General features: G+C 41.2%; 1 protein-coding gene across 4 annotated transcripts in view; it reads left to right on the forward strand.

Annotated features, from left to right (window-relative positions):
• BRWD3 (bromodomain and WD repeat-containing protein) overlaps positions 1 to 20,661 on the forward strand; it is a 385,638-nt gene that overhangs the window by 33,744 nt on the left and 331,233 nt on the right. Inside the window, exon 1 of one of the 4 annotated variants that reach the window (XM_071688834.1) lies at positions 11,863 to 11,884. The exons of the other annotated variants lie outside the window; for them this stretch is intronic. The gene's annotated coding sequence lies outside the window, so the exon portion shown is untranslated. Of the gene's footprint in view, positions 1 to 11,862; positions 11,885 to 20,661 lie in introns of those variants that run through there. 4 annotated transcript variants of the gene reach the window in all.

The raw sequence follows: 20,661 nt of genomic DNA on the forward strand, positions 1-20,661 counted from the left end.
TCACACACTTTACCAAACTCAGTCACCAGCTTCTGCAGTTTCTCACATGAATCAGCCACCAGCGCTGTATCATCAGCGAACAACAACTGACTCACTTCCCAAGCTCTCTCATCCCCAACAGACTTCATACTTGCCCCTCTTTCCAAAACTCTTGCATTCACCTCCCTAACAGCCCCATCCATAAACAAATTAAACAACCATGGAGACATCACACACCCCTGCCGCAAACCTACATTCACTGAGAACCAATCACTTTCCTCTCTTCCTACACGTACACATGCCTTACATCCTAGATAAAAACTTTTCACTGCTTCTAACAACTTTCCTCCCACACCATATATTCTTAATACCTTCCACAGAGCATCTCTATCAACTCTATCATATGCCTTCTCCAGATCCATAAATTTTTTTTTTTTTTTTTTTTTTATACTTTGTCGCTGTCTCCCGCGTTTGCGAGGTAGCGCAAGGAAACAGACGAAAGAAATGGCCCAACCCCCCCCCCATACACATGTACATACACACGTCCACACACGCAAATATACATACCTACACAGCTTTCCATGGTTTACCCCAGACGCTTCACATGCCTTGATTCAATCCACTGACAGCACGTCAACCCCTGTATACCACATCGCTCCAATTCACTCTATTCCTTGCCCTCCTTTCACCCTCCTGCATGTTCAGGCCCCGATCACACAAAATCTTTTTCACTCCATCTTTCCACCTCCAATTTGGTCTCCCTCTTCTCCTCGTTCCCTCCACCTCCGACACATATATCCTCTTGGTCAATCTTTCCTCACTCATTCTCTCCATGTGCCCAAACCATTTCAAAACACCCTCTTCTGCTCTCTCAACCACGCTCTTTTTATTTCCACACATCTCTCTTACCCTTACGTTACTTACTCGATCAAACCACCTCACACCACACATTGTCCTCAAACATCTCATTTCCAGCACATCCATCCTCCTGCGCACAACTCTATCCATAGCCCACGCCTCGCAACCATACAACATTGTTGGAACCACTATTCCTTCAAACATACCCATTTTTGCTTTCCGAGATAATGTTCTCGACTTCCACACATTTTTCAAGGCTCCCAGAATTTTCGCCCCCTCCCCCACCCTATGATCCACTTCCGCTTCCATGGTTCCATCCGCTGACAGATCCACTCCCAGATATCTAAAACACTTCACTTCCTCCAGTTTTTCTCCATTCAAACTCACCTCCCAATTGACTTGACCCTCAACCCTACTGTACCTAATAACCTTGCTCTTATTCACATTTACTCTTAACTTTCTTCTTCCACACACTTTACCAAACTCAGTCACCAGCTTCTGCAGTTTGTCACATGAATCAGCCACCAGCGCTGTATCATCAGCGAACAACAACTGACTCACTTCCCAAGCTCTCTCATCCCCAACAGACTTCATACTTGCCCCTCTTTCCAGGACTCTTGCATTTACCTCCCTAACAACCCCATCCATAAACAAATTAAACAACCATGGAGACATCACACACCCCTGCCGCAAACCTACATTCACTGAGAACCAATCACTTTCCTCTCTTCCTACACGTACACATGCCTTACATCCTCGATAAAAACTTTTCACTGCTTCTAACAATGCTACATACAAATCCAGAAAGTGTTAGTGGTTTTGATGCACGAGACCGGGTTATAGTGATGGGTGATTTGAATGCAAAGGTGAGTAATGTGGCAGTTGAGGGAATAATTGGTATACATGGGGTGTTCAGTGTTGTAAATGGAAATGGTGAAGAGCTTGTAGATTTATGTGCTGAAAAAGGACTGATGATTGGGAATACCTGGTTTAAAAAGCGAGATATACATAAGTATACTTATGTAAGTAGGAGAGATGGCCAGAGAGCGTTATTGGATTACGTGTTAATTGACAGGCGCGCGAAAGAGAGACTTTTGGATGTTAATGTGCTGAGAGGTGCAACTGGAGGGATGTCTGATCATTATCTTGTGGAGGCTAAGGTGAAGATTTGTATGGGTTTTCAGAAAAAAAGAGTGAATGTTGGGGTGAAGAGGGTGGTTAGAGTAAGTGAGCTTGGGAAGGAGACTTGTATGAGGAAGTACCAGGAGAGACTGAGTACAAAATGGAAAAAGGTGAGAACAATGGAAGTAAGGGGAGTGGGGGAGGAATGGGATGTATTTAGGGAATCAGTGATGGATTGCACAAAAGATGCTTGTGGCATGAGAAGAGTGGGAGGTGGGTTGATTAGAAAGGGTAGTGAGTGGTGGGATGAAGAAGTAAGAGTATTAGTGAAAGAGAAGAGAGAGGCATTTGGACGATTTTTGCAGGGAAAAAAAAGTGCAGTTGAGTGGGAGACGTATAAAAGAAAGAGACAGGAGGTCAAGAGAAAGGTGCAAGAGGTGAAAAAAAGGGCAAATGAGAGTTGGGGTGAGAGAGTATCATTAAATTTTAGGGAGAATAAAAAGATGTTCTGGAAGGAGGTAAATAAAGTGCGTAAGACAAGGGAGCAAATGGGAACTTCAGTGAAGGGCCCAAATCGGGAGGTGATAACAAGTAGTGGTGATGTGAGAAGGAAATGGAGTGAGTATTTTGAAGGTTTATTGAATGTGTTTGATTATAGAGTGGCAGATATAGGGTGTTTTGGTCGAGGTGGTGTGCAAAGTGAGAGGGTTAGGGAAAATGATTTGGTAAACAGAGAAGAGGTAGTAAAAGCTTTGCGGAAGATGAAAGCCGGCAAGGCAGCAGGTTTGGATGGTATTGCAGTGGAATTTATTAAAAAAGGGGGTAACTGTATTGTTGACTGGTTGGTAAGGTTATTTAATGTATGTATGACTCACGGTGAGGTGCCTGAGGATTGGCGGAATGCGTGCATAGTGCCATTGTACAAAGGCAAAGGGGATAAGAGTGAGTGCTCAAATTACAGAGGTATAAGTTTGTTGAGTATTCCTGGTAAATTATATGGGAGGGTATTGATTGAGAGGGTGAAAGCATGTACAGAGCATCAGATTGGGGAAGAGCAGTGTGGTGTCAGAATTGGTAGAGGATGTGTGGATCAGGTGTTTGATTTGAAAATGTATGTGAGAAATACATATATATATATATATATATATATATATATATATATATATATATATATATATATATATATATATATATATATATTTTTTTTTTGCTTTGTCGCTGTCTCCCGCGTTTGCGAGGTAGCGCAAGGAAACAGACGAAAGAAATGGCCCAACCCACCCCCATACACATGTATATACTTACGTCCACACACGCAAATATACATACCTACTCAGCTCTCCATGGTTTACCCCAGACGCTTCACATGCCCTGATTGAATCCACTGACAGCACGTCAACCCCGGTATACCACATCGATCCAATTCACTCTATTCCTTGCCCTCCTTTCACCCTCCTGCATGTTCAGGCCCCGATCACACAAAATCTTTTTCACTCCATCTTTCCACCTCCAATTTGGTCTCCCACTTCTCCTCGTTCCCTCCACCTCCGACACATATATCCTCTTGGTTGATCTTTCCTCACTCATTCTCTCCATGTGCCCAAACCATTTCAAAACACCCTCATCTGCTCTCTCAACCACGCTCTTTTTATTTCCACACATCTCTCTTACCCTTACGTTACTTACTCGATCAAACCACCTCACACCACACATTGTCCTCAAACATCTCATTTCCAGTACATCCATCCTCCTGCGCACAACTCTTTCCATAGCCCATGCCTCGCAACCATACAACATTGTTGGAACCACTATTCCTTCAAACATACCCATTTTTGCTTTCCAAGATAATGTTCTCGACTTCCACACATTCTTCAAGGCTCCCAGGATTTTCGCCCCCTCCCCCACCCTATGATCCACTTCGGCTTCCATGGTTCCATCCACTGCCAGATCCACTCCCAGATATCTGAAACACTTTACTTCCTCCAGTTTTTCTCCATTCAAACTTACCTCCCAATTGACTTGACCCTCAACCCTACTGTACCTAATTACCTTGCTCTTATTCACATTTACTCTTAACTTTCTTCTTTCACACACTTTACCAAACTCAGTCACCAGCTTCTGCAGTTTGTCACATGAATCAGCCACCAGCGCTGTATCATCAGCGAACAACAACTGACTCACTTCCCAAGCTCTCTCATCCACAACAGACTTCATACTTGCCCCTCTTTCCAAAACTCTTGCATTCACCTCCCTAACAACCCCATCCATAAACAAATTAAACAACCATGGAGACATCACACACCCCTGCCGCAAACCTACATTCACTGAGAACCAATCACTCTCCTATCTTCCTACACGTACACATGCCTTACATCCTCGATAAAAACTTTCACTGGTTCTAACAACTTGCCTCCCACACCATATATTCTTAATACCTTCCACAGAGCATCTCTATCAACTCTATCATATGCCTTCTCCAGATCCATAAATGCTACATACAAATCCATTTGCTTTTCTAAGTATTTCTCACATACATTCTTCAAAGCAAACACCTGATCCACACATCCTCTACCATTTCTGAAACCACACTGTTCTTTTTCCAATCTGATGCTCTGTACATGCCTTCACCCTCTCAATCAATACCCTCCCATATAATTTACCAGGAATACTCAACAAACTTATATCTCTTTAATTTGAGCACTCACTCTTATCCCCTTTGCCTTTGTACAATGGCACTATGCACGCATTCCGCCAATCCTCAGGCACCTCACCATGAGTCATACATACATTAAATAACCTTATCAACCAGTCAATAATACAGTCACCCCCTTTTTTAATAAATTCCACTGCAATACCATCCAAACCTGCTGCCTTGCCGGCTTTCATCTTCCGCAAAGCTTTTACTATCTCTTCTCTGTTTACCAAATCATTTATAATATATATATATATATATATATATATATATATATATATATATATATATATATATATATATATATATATATATCACTACTAGTGCTGTGCCTGTGGAAATTATAAGAGATTTCTATAGACAAAGAGGAGGAGGATATCCTTGCCTCTTAAATCAACTTAAGGAAGGATTGTTCCAGATGTGGTAGCCATAATCCCCTTCCACCCATTTCTCGTGTGTTTAGTGTATAATTTCTAAACATCTTTATGTTTATTACCATAACTTCGGTGTATATGTAAGAAATAAGATTAAAGTGGGATGCCTTTTAGTGTGTTTTGTGTAATCTAAATATCTTTATGTTTATTACCACAACTTCGTCTCTGTGTAAGAAATAAGATTAAAGTGTGATTCCTAGTTGAAGAGGAAGAAAGAAATTAGAATGTCTAAACCTCCCTCTCTTGCTCTGAGTTGAACAAGACATCCATGCCCTCCTCTCTTATCTCTAGCTCTCAGATGTATAAGCGATGCCTTCTTCTGCTTACTAACTGCTCCATGATGCCATGAGGTAGCTATTTTACTTTTGTACATTTATTTTTGCTCTTGCATGCCATTCTGTCAATTTATAAAAAGGAATAATAGTGTTTTGAATGTATTTGTTTTCAAGCACATGGTGATGGAATTTACCGCCAGTTCCACCATCTTAGGGTTAAGAAGTAGAGCACATGGCATATGAATGACGTAAGAGAGTTGTGAAGTGTATTGATGAAAGAAAATTACTCCTGAATGTCTTCTCTGTAAAATTTTAAAGATGCTTTCCATTCAGTTTGGAAATGCTTCTGAGGGAAATACTTTTGAAATATGAAATTAATTGAGAAATAAACTCAGAAAGATGGTCAAGTGGAATGAGTGAACTGATGAAAGTCAGTTGTCTGCCTAAGAGTAATTTGATTCCCTTTTTTAGTTTCAAAACACCGTAGTTCACCTTGTAATAACAGACGTATTTGGCATAACCGCACCCTTCACTCTATCCTGGAAATGTCTGTCATCAACAACTCAAGTTTACTTCCTAAAACTTTGTGAAGTATAGGTACCATGATTATTTTTATTGTTGACTTTTTTCTTTGAGTGCTGTTCACATATCTGGAGTATATCCTTCTCCACATCTCTGTTAATTAGAGTGGAAATATGAGCCCTCTGTCTGAAATTCCCAGGAATCACTTCTCTTCAACTATCCCTTTCTGTATGCAGTAAAGTTGCTTCTCTCTCTTTTGTTTTATGGATACTGTATAGGCCCCAGTTCTCATAAGCTGGTGTGTATGTGTTTGTGTGTGTGCTTGTGTGTGCCCAAGACGTGGACCTGGGGCATTCATATGGCTGCTGCTTCTCATTGTTTCTGTGTGTAGATCAGCCACTTGTTGATTCACCATTATGAAACCTCCTTACCACAAGCACCTAAGCTGTGGAACTTTCTCTCTTCCTGTCAACCTTTTTACCTTCAAGTATCAGGTCTACAAATACCAGTTCAGTCCTCATTAATTTACATTTTCTCTCACATAGTTCCTTTCACTTGAGACTGCCTTTGATTTGGCACATTTTGTTGATGCCGTGTTGGTCATTGTAAAGAAAATCAGATTAGGATTCCAGAAAATTTTTTCAGATGAAAGTGTGAATGAAGATATTAGTATAACTGGATAAATCAATTTAATGTGCATAGGTAGTAGCTGATAGGAAGCCACCAACCAGGGAGATGTATTACTCGTACTACCCGCTTTGGTATTGGGAGTGTCAGGGATGGCTGCGTAGTAAGTCCGCACTTCATTGGTTGTTAAGTTGTATTATGTGACTCGGGTAGCTTTTTTTTTTTTCTGCTCAACCCACCCATGGATTACTGGTATTTTGTCCACAGACACAAATTCTCCATGTCATACATAACACCTGACAACACTTAACTCCCACAACTTATTCTTTGTAACTAGATTTTCCTGTGTTGAGTGCCTTTTGGCAAAATGATAGAAGCATCAAACAGAAATAGTAGGTTGGAACATTAGGCAGGAGCATTAGGTAGAAACATACCTGTGGAATTACTATGCTTGAGATGCCCTATGTCTTTGGCCTGTTAAGGGTGAGGCACTAAAGGCTAAGAAGTGGCAATGGTCATTCCCTTGAAGGAGTTCCTGAAGGGAATAGGCATCAGAGATGTGGATAAACTGAAAGTAAAACATGAAGAAGTGCCCGTTGTGTAAGGTTATGTTTATCTTGGCACATTGAAGGTAGATTAAGGGCATAAGGGAGTGAACTGAATGTATGCTCTTGATCTCACCAAGGTCAATGGAAATGAGTTAATAGATAGATAAATAAAGATATTGAATCAGTTTGGAATGACAATGCTTAGAAGAGAGGATGAAATTCTTGCAAGTGACTTACAACTCAATCAGTTTGAAAGAGGTATGAATGGATAGAACAGTTGATGAAATTTCTATTGTTGGATATAATGCAACGGAACCATTTTGTGTGGGGGTGTGAATTGAGTCTTACTTGATAACTCACCTTATATACCAAGAGAAAAAAAGAAGTGGCTTTTTAACAATGAATTTCACATTCTCTCTAATGCTCTGTATGCACGTGGGGTATAGACGTGTGTGAGTGAATGGAAAATCTGTGTGTTGCTGATCAGCCCCATGGAATTGGATTTGTTGATAGACAGAAAGATATTTTTTTTTTTTTTTTAGTGTCGCTGTCTCCCGCGTTTGCGAGGTAGCACAAGGAAACAGACGAAAGAAATGGCCAAACCCACCCCCATACACATGTATATACATACACGTCCACACACGCAAATATACATACCTACACAGCTTTCCATGGTTTACCCCAGACGCTTCACATGCCCTGATTCAATCCACTGACAGCACGTCAACCCCGGTATACCACATCGATCCAATTCACTCTATTCCTTGCCCTCCTTTCACCCTCCTGCATGTTCAGGCCCCGATCACACAAAATCTTTTTCACTCCATCTTTCCACCTCCAATTTGGTCTCCCACTTCTCCTCATTCCCTCCACCTCCGATGCATATATCCTCTTGGTCAATCTTTCCTCACTCATTCTCTCCATGTGCCCAAACCATTTCAAAACACCCTCTTCTGCTCTCTCAACCACGCTCTTTTTTATTTCAACACATCTCTCTTACCCTTATGTTACTTACTCGATCAAACCACCTCACACCACACATTGTCCTCAAACATCTCATTTCCAGCACATCCACCCTTCTGCGCACAACTCTATCCATAGCCCACGCCTCACAACCATACAACATTGTTGGAACCACTATTCCTTCAAACATACCCATTTTTGCTTTCCGAGATAATGTTCTCGACTTCCACACATTCTTCAAGGCTCCCAGGATTTTTGCCCCCTCCCCCACCCTACGATCCACTTCCGCTTCCATGGTTCCATCCGCTGCCAGATCCACTCCCAGATATCTAAAACACTTTACTTCCTCCAGTTTTTCTTCATTCAATCTTACCTCCCAATTGACTTGACCCTCAACCCTACTGTACCTAATAACCTTGCTCCTATTCACATTTACTCTTAACTTTCTTCTTTCACACACTTTACCAAACTCAGTCACCAGCCTCTGCAGTTTCTCACATGAATCAGCCACCAGCGCTGTATCATCAGCGAACAACAACTGACTCACTTCCCAAGCTCTCTCATCCACAACAGACTTCATACTTGCCCCTCTTTCCAAAACTCTTGCATTCACCTCCCTAACAACACCATCCATAAACAAATTAAACAACCATGGAGACATCACACACCCCTGCCGCAAACCTACATTCACTGAGAACCAATCACTCTCCTCTCTTCCTACACGTGCACATGCCTTACATCCTCGATAAAAACTTTTCACTGCTTCTAACAACTTGCCTCCCACACCATATATTCTTAATACCTTCCACAGAGCATCTCTATCAACTCTATCATATGCCTTCTCCAGATCCATAAATGCTACATACAAATCCATTTGCTTTTCTAAGTATTTCTCACATACATATATATATATATATATATATATATATATATATATATATATATATATATATATATCCCTGGGGATAGGGGAGAAAGAATACGTCCCACGTATTCCCTGCGTGTCGTAGAAGGCGACTAAAAGGGAAGGGAGCGGGGGGCTGGAAATCCTCCCCTCTCATTTTTTTTTTTTTCCAAAAGAAGGAACAGAGAAGAGGGCCAGGTGAGGATATTCCCTCAAAGGCCCAGTCCTCTGTTCTTAACGCTACCTCGCTATCGCGGGAAATAGCGAATAGTATGAAAAAAAAAAAAAAATATATATATATATATATATATATATATATATATATATATATGTATTTCTCACATACATTCTTCAAAGCAAACACCTGATCCACACATCCTCTACCACTTAAGAAACCACACTGCTCTTCCCCAATCTGATGCTCTGTACATGCCTTCACCCTCTCAATCAATACCATCCCATATAATTTACCAGGAATACTCAACAAACTTATACCTCTGTGAATTGAGCACTCACTCTTATCCCCTTTGCCTTTGTACAATGGCACTATGCACGCATTCCGCCAATCCTCAGGCACCTCACCATGAGTCATACATACATTGAATAACCTTACCAACCAGTCAACAATACAGTCACCCCCTTTTTTAATAAATTCCACTGCAATACCATCCAAACCTGTTGCCTTGCCGGCTTTCATCTTCCGCAAAGCTTTTACTACCTCTTCTCTGTTTACCAAATCATTTTCCCTAACCCTCTCACATTGCACACCACCTCGACCAAAACACCCTATATCTGCCACTCTATCATCAAACACATTCAACAAACCTTCAAAATACTCACTCCATCTCCTTCTCACATCACCACTACTTGTTATCACCTCCCCATTTGCGCCCTTCACTGAAGTTCCCATTTGCTCCCTTGTCTTACGCACTTTATTTACTTCCTTCCAGAACATCTTTTTATTCTCCCTAAAATTTAATGATACTCTCTCACCCCAACTCTCATTTGCCCTCTTTTTCACCTCTTGCACCTTTCTCTTGACCTCTTGTCTCTTTCTTTTATACATCTCCCACTCAATTGCATTTTTTCCCTGCAAAAATCGTCCAAATGCCTCTCTCTTCTCTTTCACCAATAATCTTACTTCTTCATCCCACCACTCACTACCCTTTCTAATCAACCCACCTCCCACTCTTCTCATGCCACAAGCATCTTTTGCGCGATCCATCACTGATTCCTTAAATACATCCCATTCCTCCCCCACTCCCCTTACTTCCATTGTTCTCACCTTTTTCCATTCTGTACTCAGTCTCTCCTGGTACTTCCTCACACAAGTCTATTTCCCAAGCTCACTTACTCTCACCACCTTCTTCACCCCAACATTCACTCTTCCTTTCTGAAAACCCATACAAATCTTCACCTTAGCCTCCACAAGATAATGACCAGACATCCCTCCAGTTGCACCTCTCAGCACATTAACATCCAAAAGTCTATCTTTCGCGCGCCTGTCAATTAACACGTAATCCAATAACGCTCTCTGGCCATCTCTCCTACTTACATACATATACTTATGTATATCTCGCTTTTTAAACCAGGTATTCCCAATCACCAGTCCTTTTTCAGCACATAAATCTACAAGCTCTTCACCATTTCCATTTACAATACTGAACACCCCATGTATACCAGTTATTCCCTCAACTGCCACATTACTTACCTTTGCATTCAAATCACCCATCACTATAACCCGGTCTCGTGCATCAAAACCACTAACACACTCATTCAGCTGCTCCCAAAACACTTGCCTCTCATGATCTTTCTTCTCATGCCCAGGTGCATATGCACCAATAATCACCCATCTCTCTCCATCATCTTTCAGTTTTACCCATAGTAATCAAGAATTTACTTTCTTACATTCTATCACATACTCCCACAACTCCTTTTTCAGGAGTACTGCTACTCCTTCCCTTGCTCTTGTCCTCTCACTAACCCCTGACTTTACTCCCAAGACATTCCCAAACCACTCTTCCCCTTTACCTTTGAGCTTCGTTTCACTCAGAGCCAAAAAATCCATGTTCCTTTCCTCAAACATACTACCTATCTCTCCTTTTTTCACATCTTGGTTACATCCACACACATTTAGATACCCCAGTCTGAGCCTTCGAGGAGGATGAGCACTGGATGAGCAATGGAAATGAGTTAATAGATAGATAAATAAAGATATTGAATCAGTATGGAATGACAATGCTTAGAAGAGAGGATGAAATTCTTGCAAGTGACTTATAACTCAATCAGAGTGAAAGAGGTATGAATGGATAGAACAGTTGATGAAATTTCTATTGTTGGATATAATGCAACGGAACCATTTTGTGTGGTGGTGTGAATTGAGTCTTTGGTCTTACTTGATAACTCACCTTATTTACCAAGAGAAAAAAAAGAAGTGGCTTTTTACCAATGAATTTCACATTCTAATGCACTGTATGCACGTGGGGTATAGACGTGTGTGAGTGAATGGAAAATCTGTGTGTTACTGATCAGCCCCATGGAATTGGATTTGTTGATAGACAGAAAGATATATTGTCATTTAAATAAATGATGATTTTTGTGGGTGACAGGAGTTTGTAAGGAAAGTAAACATGGAAACAAAGTACAGTATGTTTTAGTGTTATTTATAATTGCAGAAGAAAAGACTAGTATAAGCATAGAACATTTAGAGGGAGAATACATGTAAGACTTGTTGAATTTTCTAATTACTGTAGAGACAGTTATATGTCTGGTGTGCGTAATACACTGTTGCCATGATTTTACGTGCTTTTTCAGTTCAGTTTTCATGAATTGTGTCTACCTAAATTGCCTTCATTATTTTAAGAATCTCGCATGAAACTCTCAGATTTGCTTGGCAAAGCTGGCTGGATGCGCTCAAATCTGGTGGCTTCTGCTGAAGGTAATCGCAAGCGTTCGTATACTAGGTAAGATTTCCATATCTTTTAGCTATTTTCTCTTATACTTTTCTGACTACTTTGATAATTATCAGCTCATGCTTAAGGGAAGAACCTACCGAAGCGAATGATGTAGAATAAATATATGAAAACGACAATTTACCACATCATTCACAGATTAAAAGTTAAAAAGTTTTAAACCAAAGACAATTGCAAGTATGGGTACTAGTTAAGATTTTCTTCTGTATTTTTCTGATTTTCTCTCATATATTTTCACCACTTCCCACATTAGTGAGGTAGCACCAGGAAAAAGGAGGAATGGGCTTCAGGTTTTCACATCTACTCTCTGTTTGTCATGTAGGATGCACTGGAACCAGAGCCACCCAACCATGACCAGGCTGCACAGGCCTTTCTTTGGTTTCCCATGGCCACTTCATATGCCCTAATTTAGTCCTCTGACAGCACATTGTCTCATTGTCCCCGGTATCCCTTATCATTACATTTCATTCTATACCATGCATACCTTACACCCTTAGGCATGTTCAGGTGTTGAGCACAACATCCTGCCATCTCCATTTTGGTATTCCTTTTGTCCTCTCCACCTCTGACACATATACATTTTTTGTCATCCTCCCCTCACTCATCCTCTAAATGTCCAGACCATTTCAACATATCCTTTTCAGCTCTTTCAACCTTATTATTTTTATTACCACACCTCTCTGTTATCCTATCTTTTCCTGCTTGATCAACCTTCTGCACAAGACAGACATTTTATTTCCAACTAGCATTACTGACTGTTACAAATTCACAGGCTGTCCAGGTTCAGTTTTTCTTAGGTTCAAATCCTGGTCACTTCAGGCAATCCACAGTCAACCCATTTGATTATCCATTCCTGGGGGCTGGTTGATAATTTGTGTTCCTGGCTTAGGCTGGGGTCTGAAAAAGAGGGCAAATGAGGGTTGGGTCAGTGAGTATCAGCAAACTTCAGGGAGAATAAGAAAATCTTTTGGAAGTAGTTTAATACTGAGAAAAACAAGAGAATAGATAGGAACATTGGCAGGAGGCAAATGGACTCCCGTCGTGTAGTGGTTAGCCTTCCTGACCATGACTTATTCACAGGCTACCCAGGGTTAAGCACATAAGCTCCAATCCTGGTTGCAGCAGTCGGTCCATAGTCAACCCAGCTTGTCATCCACCCCTAGAGGTTGGGCGATAAAAAGGGTACCTGGCTTAGGCTGGTGGTTACAGAAGTGGTAGAGGTGTGGATCAGGTGTTTGCTTTGAAGAAAGTGTGTGAGACAATACTTAGAAAAACATGGATTTGTTTGCAGCATTTATGGATCTGGAGAAGGCATATGATAGGATGGATAGAGATTCTTTGTCGAAGGACTTAAAGAGTATATGATGTGGGAGGTAAGTTGCTAGAAGCAGTGAAAAGATCTTTCCAAAGATGTAAGGCATGTATACGAGTAGGAAGAGAGGAGAATGATTGGTTCCCAGTGAATGTTGGTCTGCAGCAGGGGTGTGCGATGTCCCCATGTTTGTTTAATTGGTATATGGATGGGGTGGTTAGGGACGTAATCGCAAGAGTTTTGGAGAGAGGGGCGAGTATGCCGACTGTTGCGTATGAGAGGACCTGGGAATGGAGTCAGTTGTTGTTCGTTGATGATACAGCTCAGGTAGCTGATTCGTGAGAGAAACTGCAAAGATTGGTGACTGAGTTTGGAAAAGTGTGTGAAAGGAGAAAGTTGAGAGTAGATGTAAATAAGAGCAAGGTTATTAGGTTCAGTAGGGTTGAGGGACAAGTACATTGGGATGGAAGTTTGAAGAGAGAAGAATTGGAGGAAGTGAAGTGTTTTAGATATCTGGGAGTGGATGTAGTATCAGATTGAACCATGGTAGCAGAAGTGAGTCAGGTTGGGTGAGGGGGCAAAGGTTCTGGGAGCAATGAAGAATGTGTGGAAGGAGAGAATGTTATCTTGGAGAGCAAAAATATATATGTTTGAAGGAATAGTAGTTCCAACAATGTTATATGGTTGCAAGGCATGGGCTGTAGACAGGGTTGTATGGAGGAGGGTGGATGTGTTGCAAATGAAGTGTTTGAGGACAGTATGTGGTGTGAGGTGGCTTGATCAAGTAAGTAATGTAAGGGTAAGAGAGATGTATGGAAATTAAAAGAGTATGGTTGAGAGAGTAGAAGAGGGTGTGTTGAAATGGTTTGGGCACATGGAGGGAATGAGTGAGGAAAGATTGACAAAGAGGATTTATGTCTCAGAGGTGGAGGGAACGAGGAGAAGTGGGAGACCAAATTGGAGGTGGAAGGATGGAGTGAAAAGGATTTTGAGGGATCGGGGCCTGAACATGCAGGAGGGTGAAAGGCGAGCAAGGAATAGAGTGAATTGGAATGATGTAGTATACCGGGGTTGCCTTCCTGTCAATGGATTGAACCAGGGCATGTGAAGCATCTGGGGTAAACCATGGAAAGTTTTGTGGGGCCTTGATGTTTAAAGGGAGCAGTGGTTTCTGTGCATTACACTAGATAGCTAGAGACTGAGTGTGAATGAATGTGGCTTTTGTTGTCTTTTCCTGGCACTACCTCGTGCACGCGCACTGAAAGGGGGGGTGACATTTCATGTGTGGTGGGGTGGCGACAGGAATGGATGAAGGCAGCAAGTATGAATAGGTACATTTGTATGTATATGTCTGTGTCTGTATATGTATGTATACGTTAAAATGTATAGGTATGTATATGTGCGTGTGTGGGTGTTTATATGTATACATGTGTTTGGGTGGGTTTGGCCATTCCTTTGTCTGTTTCCTTGCGCTCCGTCACTGATGCGGGAGACAGCGACTAAGTATAGTAATGAAAAATAATGATAATGATAATAATAGTTATATATAGAATTCCTCCAGTTTTTCTCCATTCAAACTCACCTCCCAATTGACTTGACCCTCAACCCTACTGTACCTAATAACCTTGCTCTTATTCACATTTACTCTTAACTTTCTTCTTCCACACACTTTACCAAACTCAGTCACCAGCTTCTGCAGTTTCTCACATGAATCAGCCACCAGCGCTGTATCATCAGCGAACAACAACTGACTCACTTCCCAAGCTCTCTCATCCCCAACAGACTTCATACTTGCCCCTCTTTCCAGGACTCTTGCATTTACCTCCCTAACAACCCCATCCATAAACAAATTAAACAACCATGGAGACATCACACACCCCTGCCGCAAACCTACATTCACTGAGAACCAATCACTTTCCTCTCTTCCTACACGTACACATGCCTTACATCCTCGATAAAAACTTTTCACTGCTTCTAACAACTTTCCTCCCACACCATATATTCTTAATACCTTCCACAGAGCATCTCTATCAACTCTATCATATGCCTTCTCCAGATCCATAAATGCTACATACAAATCCATTTGCTTTTCTAAGTATTTCTCACATACATTCTTCAAAGCAAACACCTGATCCACACATCCTCTACCACTTCTGAAACCACACTGCTCTTCCCCAATCTGATTCTCTGTACATGCCTTCACCCTCTCAATCAATACCCTCCCATATAATTTACCAGGAATACTCAACAAACTTATACCTCTGAAGTGTTTTAGATATCTGGGAGTGGATCTGGCAGCGGATGGAACCATGGAAGCGGAAGTGGATCATAGGGTGGGGGAGGGGGCGAAAATTCTGGGGGCCTTGAAGAATGTGTGGAAGTCGAGAACATTATCTCGGAAAGCAAAAATGGGTATGTTTGAAGGAATAGTGGTTCCAACAATGTTGTATGGTTGCGAGGCGTGGGCTATGGATAGAGTTGTGCGCAGGAGGATGGATGTGCTGGAAATGAGATGTTTGAGGACAATGTGTGGTGTGAGGTGGTTTGATCGAGTGAGTAACGTAAGGGTAAGAGAGATGTGTGGAAATAAAAAGAGCGTGGTTGAGAGAGCAGAAGAGGGTGTTTTGAAGTGGTTTGGGCACATGGAGAGGATGAGTGAGGAAAGATTGACCAAGAGGATATATGTGTCGGAGGTGGAGGGAGCAAGGAGAAGAGGGAGACCAAATTGGAGGTGGAAAGATGGAGTGAAAAAGATTTTGTGTGATCGGGGCCTGAACATGCAGGAGGGTGAAAGGAGGGCAAGGAATAGAGTGAATTGGAGCGATGTGGTATACCGGGGTTGACGTGCTGTCAGTGGATTGAATCAAGGCATGTGAAGCGTCTGGGGTAAACCATGGAAAGCTGTGTAGGTATGTATATTTGCGTGTGTGGACGTATGTATATACATGTGTATGGGGGGGGTTGGGCCATTTCTTTCGTCTGTTTCCTTGCGCTACCTCACAAACGCGGGAGACAGCGACAAAGTATAAAAAAAAAAAAAAAAAAATATATATATATATATATATATATATATATATAGAATTATATATATGCTTATTGAAACATACATATACATATACAGGTTGAGAATCCCATATCCAAAATGTCTGGGACCAGAAGCGTTCTAATACAGGTTGAGAATCCCATATCCAAAATGTCTGGGACCAGAAGTGTGTCTGATTTTATATATTTTTTTTTATTTTGGAATACTTGCATACACATAATGAGATATCTTTGGGATAGGACCCAAGTCTAAATACAGATTCCATTTATGTTTCATATACTCCTTATACATTTAGCGTGAAGGTTATTTTTACAATAGTTTTAATAATTTTGCACATGAAACAAAGTTTGTGTAACACTGAACCATCAGAAAGTTAAGTTGTCACAACCTCAGCTGTCCATGTGGACAATCTGTGGTTGTTTGGCATCACCGTCATTCCTGACTGAATTAATATGCTGCTGATAAGCAATTATTTTCTTATACTTATTCACACATAAGTATTTAACTCTTGAAAATTATGAAATGCCATTAATACAGTGAAAACAAATGTTTTGGGTAACTAAGCTGCACAGTTGAATCTGCAGAATACCTGTATCAGCTGTTAAACAATGACAACAAACAACTGCTGGTTTTTAGTTTCACCTATGATGTTGCGTCTTGAATAAAAGGTTATAGTACGCTGTGTAATATTTTTTAGGTTTTATTTGAGATATAAAGACAATTAGGCATTTGATTTATGATAATTACAGGTAACTGTAAATGTAATGAAAAGTAACTGAGAAAAATTTCAGCACAATAATGTTGCTGGTTATGTTACACTCAAATATGTTATTTTAGGTGGAGGTGAAATTCAGATTCCCCATGAAAGTAATGTTATGATCTCTGCTTACAAAAGAAGTTGAATGCAGTAACTAATACTAGAACTACATATGGCCTGAAAAACTTGAGGGAGAGGATACACCACTGTTGACATCATTGTGTGAAGGAACATCAGAGAAGAAGTTGAGGGTTCAGGAAGTGGGTCCTCTAGGGATGAGGAGGCATTCTGCTGGATGGCTTTTTTAAATGTTTCCTCAGAGTCATTTGCCTCATCAACAATGGTTTTTGTCTTAGAAGTCTCTCTCAGATTTTATAAACTGACGATTTCTTGTTCTAATATGAATGCTTGCTGCTCTAGTCCTTCAGTAAGTCCATTGCACATTTTCAAATGTCATCTATACGCACTTTTTCTGCTGTGTAAACAAAGTCATCTTTGTCTCTGTTATCATGATCACCTTGATTCAGAACCAATTCAGCTGTTTCACTGTTTGTCAGTGAATTAAGAACTGGAGCCTCAAGCTTCATTACTGATGTTAAAAATTTCTTCGACTGCCACTTCTTCCAGCTTACTGATGGACTCTGGAGGCCTTTTTGACATTTTCAACAATATCTTCATACCACAGAGCAGAGAATAAGTAAAAAACACAATGTATAATGCATGTAGGTCTGGCGGTGATGATGATTTGTAACAAACTGGCACTAACAGAGTGTCAGAGCCCAGCATGGATAAGTGAGGTCAGTTGTGGAATTTTCCACTTTTAACGTCATGTCACTGCTCAAAAAGTTTCGGATTTTAGAACATTTTGTATTTGGGAAATTGGATTAGGGATGCTCAACCTGTTTATACATAGGGGAGAAAGAATACTTCCCACACATTCCTCACGTGTCGTAGAAGGCGTCTAAAGGGGACGGGAGCGGGGGGCTAGAAACCCTCCCCTCCTTGTATTTTAACTTTCTAAAAGGGGAAACAAGAAGGAGTCATGCGGGGAGTGCTCATCCTCCTCGAAGGATCAGATTGGTGTGTCTAAATGTGTGTGTGGATGTAACCAAGATGAGAAAAACGGAGAGATAGGTAGTATGTTTGAGGAAAGGAACCTGGATGTTTTGGCTCTGAGTGAAACGAAGCTCAAGGGTAAAGGGGAAGAGTGGTTTGGGAATGTCCTGGGAGTAAAGTCAGGGGTTAGTGAGAGGACAAGAGCAAGGGAAGGAGTAGCACTACTCCTGAAGCAGGAGTGGTGGGAGTATATGATAGAGTGTAAGAAAGTAAACTCTAGATTGATATGGGTAAAACTGAAAGTTGATGGAGAGAGATGGGTGATTATTGGTGCATATGCACCTGGGCATGAGAAGAAAGATCATGAGAGGCAAGTGTTTTGGGAGCAGCTGAGTGAATGTATTAGTAGTTTTGATGCACGAGACCGGGTTATAGTGATGAGTGATTTGAATGCAAAGGTGAATAATGTGGCAGTTGAGGGAATAATAGGTGTACATGGGGTGTTCAGTGTCGTAAATGGAAATGGTGAAGGTCTTGTAGATTTATGTGCTGAAAAAGGACTGGTGATTGGGAATACCCGGTTTAAAAAGAGAGATGTTCATAAGTTTATGTATGTAAGTAGGAGAGATGGTCAGAGAGCATTATTGGATTACGTGTTAATTGATAGGCGTGCAAAAGAGAGACTTTTGGATGTTAATGTGCTGAGAAGTGCAACTGGAGGGATGTCTGATCATTATCTTGTGGAGGCAAAGGTTAAGATTTGTAGAGGTTTTCAGAAAAGAAGAGAGAATGTTGGGATGAAGAGAGTGGTGAGAGTAAGTGAGCTTGAGAAGGAGACTTGTGTGAGGAAGTACCGGGAGAGACTGAGTACAGAATGGAAAAAGGTGAGAACAAACGACGTAAGGGGAGTGGGGGAGGAATGGGATGCATTTAGGGAAGCAGTGATGGCTTGCACAAAAGATGCTTATGGCATGAGAAGCGTGGGAGGTGGACAGATGAGAAAGGGTAGTGAGTAGTGGGGTGAAGAAGCAAGATTATTAGTTAAAGAGAAGAGAGAGAGGCATTTGGACAATTTTTGCAGGGAAAAAATGCAAATGATTGGGAGATGTATAAAAGAAAGAGGCAGGAGGTCAAGAGAGAGGTGCAAGAGGTGAAAAAGAGGGCAAATGAGAGTTGGGGTGAGAGAGTATCATTAAATTTTAGGGAGAATAAAAAGATGTTTTGGAAGAAGGTAAATAAAGTGTGTAAGACAAGGGAACAAAAGGGAACTTCAATGAAGGGGGCTAATGGGGAGGTGATAACAAGTAGTGGTGATGTGAGGAGATGGAGTGAATATTTTGAAGGTTTGTTGAATGTGTTTGATGATAGAGTGGCAGATATAGGGTGTTTTGGTTGAGGTGGTGTGCAAAGTGAAAGGGTTAGGGAGAAGGATTTGGTAAACAGAGAAGAGGTAGTAAAAGCTTTGCGGAAGATGAAAGCCGGCAAGGCAGCGGGTTTGGATGGTATTGCAGTGGAATTTATAAAAAAAGGGGGTGACTGTATTGTTGACTGGTTGGTAAAGTTATTTAATGTATGTATGACTCATGGTGAGGTGCCTGAGTATTGGAGGAGTGCTTGCATAGTGCCATTGTACAAAGGCAAAGGGGATGAAAGTGAGTGCTCAAATTACAGAGGTATAAGTTTGTTGAGTATTCCTTGTAAATTATATGAAGGGTATTGATTGAGAGGGTGAAGGCATATACAGAGCATGAGATTGGGGAAGAGCAGTGTGGTTTCAGAAGTGGTAGAGGATGTGTGGATCAGGTGTTTGCTTTGAAGAATGTATGTGAGAAATACTTAGAAAAGCAAATGGATTTGTATGTAGCATTTATGGCTCTGGAGAAGGCATATGATAGAGTTGATAGAGATGCTCTGTTGAAGGTATTAAGAATATATGGTGTGGGGGGAGGCAAGTTGTATAGAAGCAGTGAAAAGTTTTTATCGAGGTTGTAAGGCATGTGTACATGTAGGAAGAGAGGAAAGTGATTGTTTCTCAGTGAATGTTGGTTTGTGGCAGGGGTGTGTGATGTCTCCATGGTTGTTTAATTTGTTTATGGATGGTGTTGTTAGGGAGGTGAATGCAATAGTTTTGGAAAGAGGTGTAAGTATGCAGTCTGTTGTGGATGAGAGAGCTTGGGAAGTGAGTCAGTTGTTATTTGCTGATGATCCAGCGCTGGTGGCTGATTCAAGTGAGAAACTGCAGAAGCTGGTAACTGAGTTTGGTAAAGTGTGTGAAAGAAGAAAGCTGAGAGTAAATGTGAATAAGAGCAAGGTTATTAGGTACAGTAGGGTTGAGGGTCAAGTCAATTGGGAGGTAAGTTTGAATGGAGAAAAACTGGAGGAAGTGAAGTGTTTTAGATATCTGGGAGTGGATTTGGCAGCGAATGGAACCATGGAAGCGGAAGTGAATTATAGGGTGGGGGAGGGGGCGAAAGTTCTGGGAGCCTTGAAGAATGTGTGGAAGTCGAGAACATTATCTTGGAAAGCAAAAATGGGTATGTTTGAAGGAATAGCGATTCCAAAAATGTTATATGGTTGCGAGGCATGGGCTATAGATAGAG

The sequence above is a fragment of the Panulirus ornatus genome, chromosome 46, assembly GCF_036320965.1.
Source record: "Panulirus ornatus isolate Po-2019 chromosome 46, ASM3632096v1, whole genome shotgun sequence".
Taxonomy (NCBI): domain Eukaryota; kingdom Metazoa; phylum Arthropoda; class Malacostraca; order Decapoda; family Palinuridae; genus Panulirus; species Panulirus ornatus.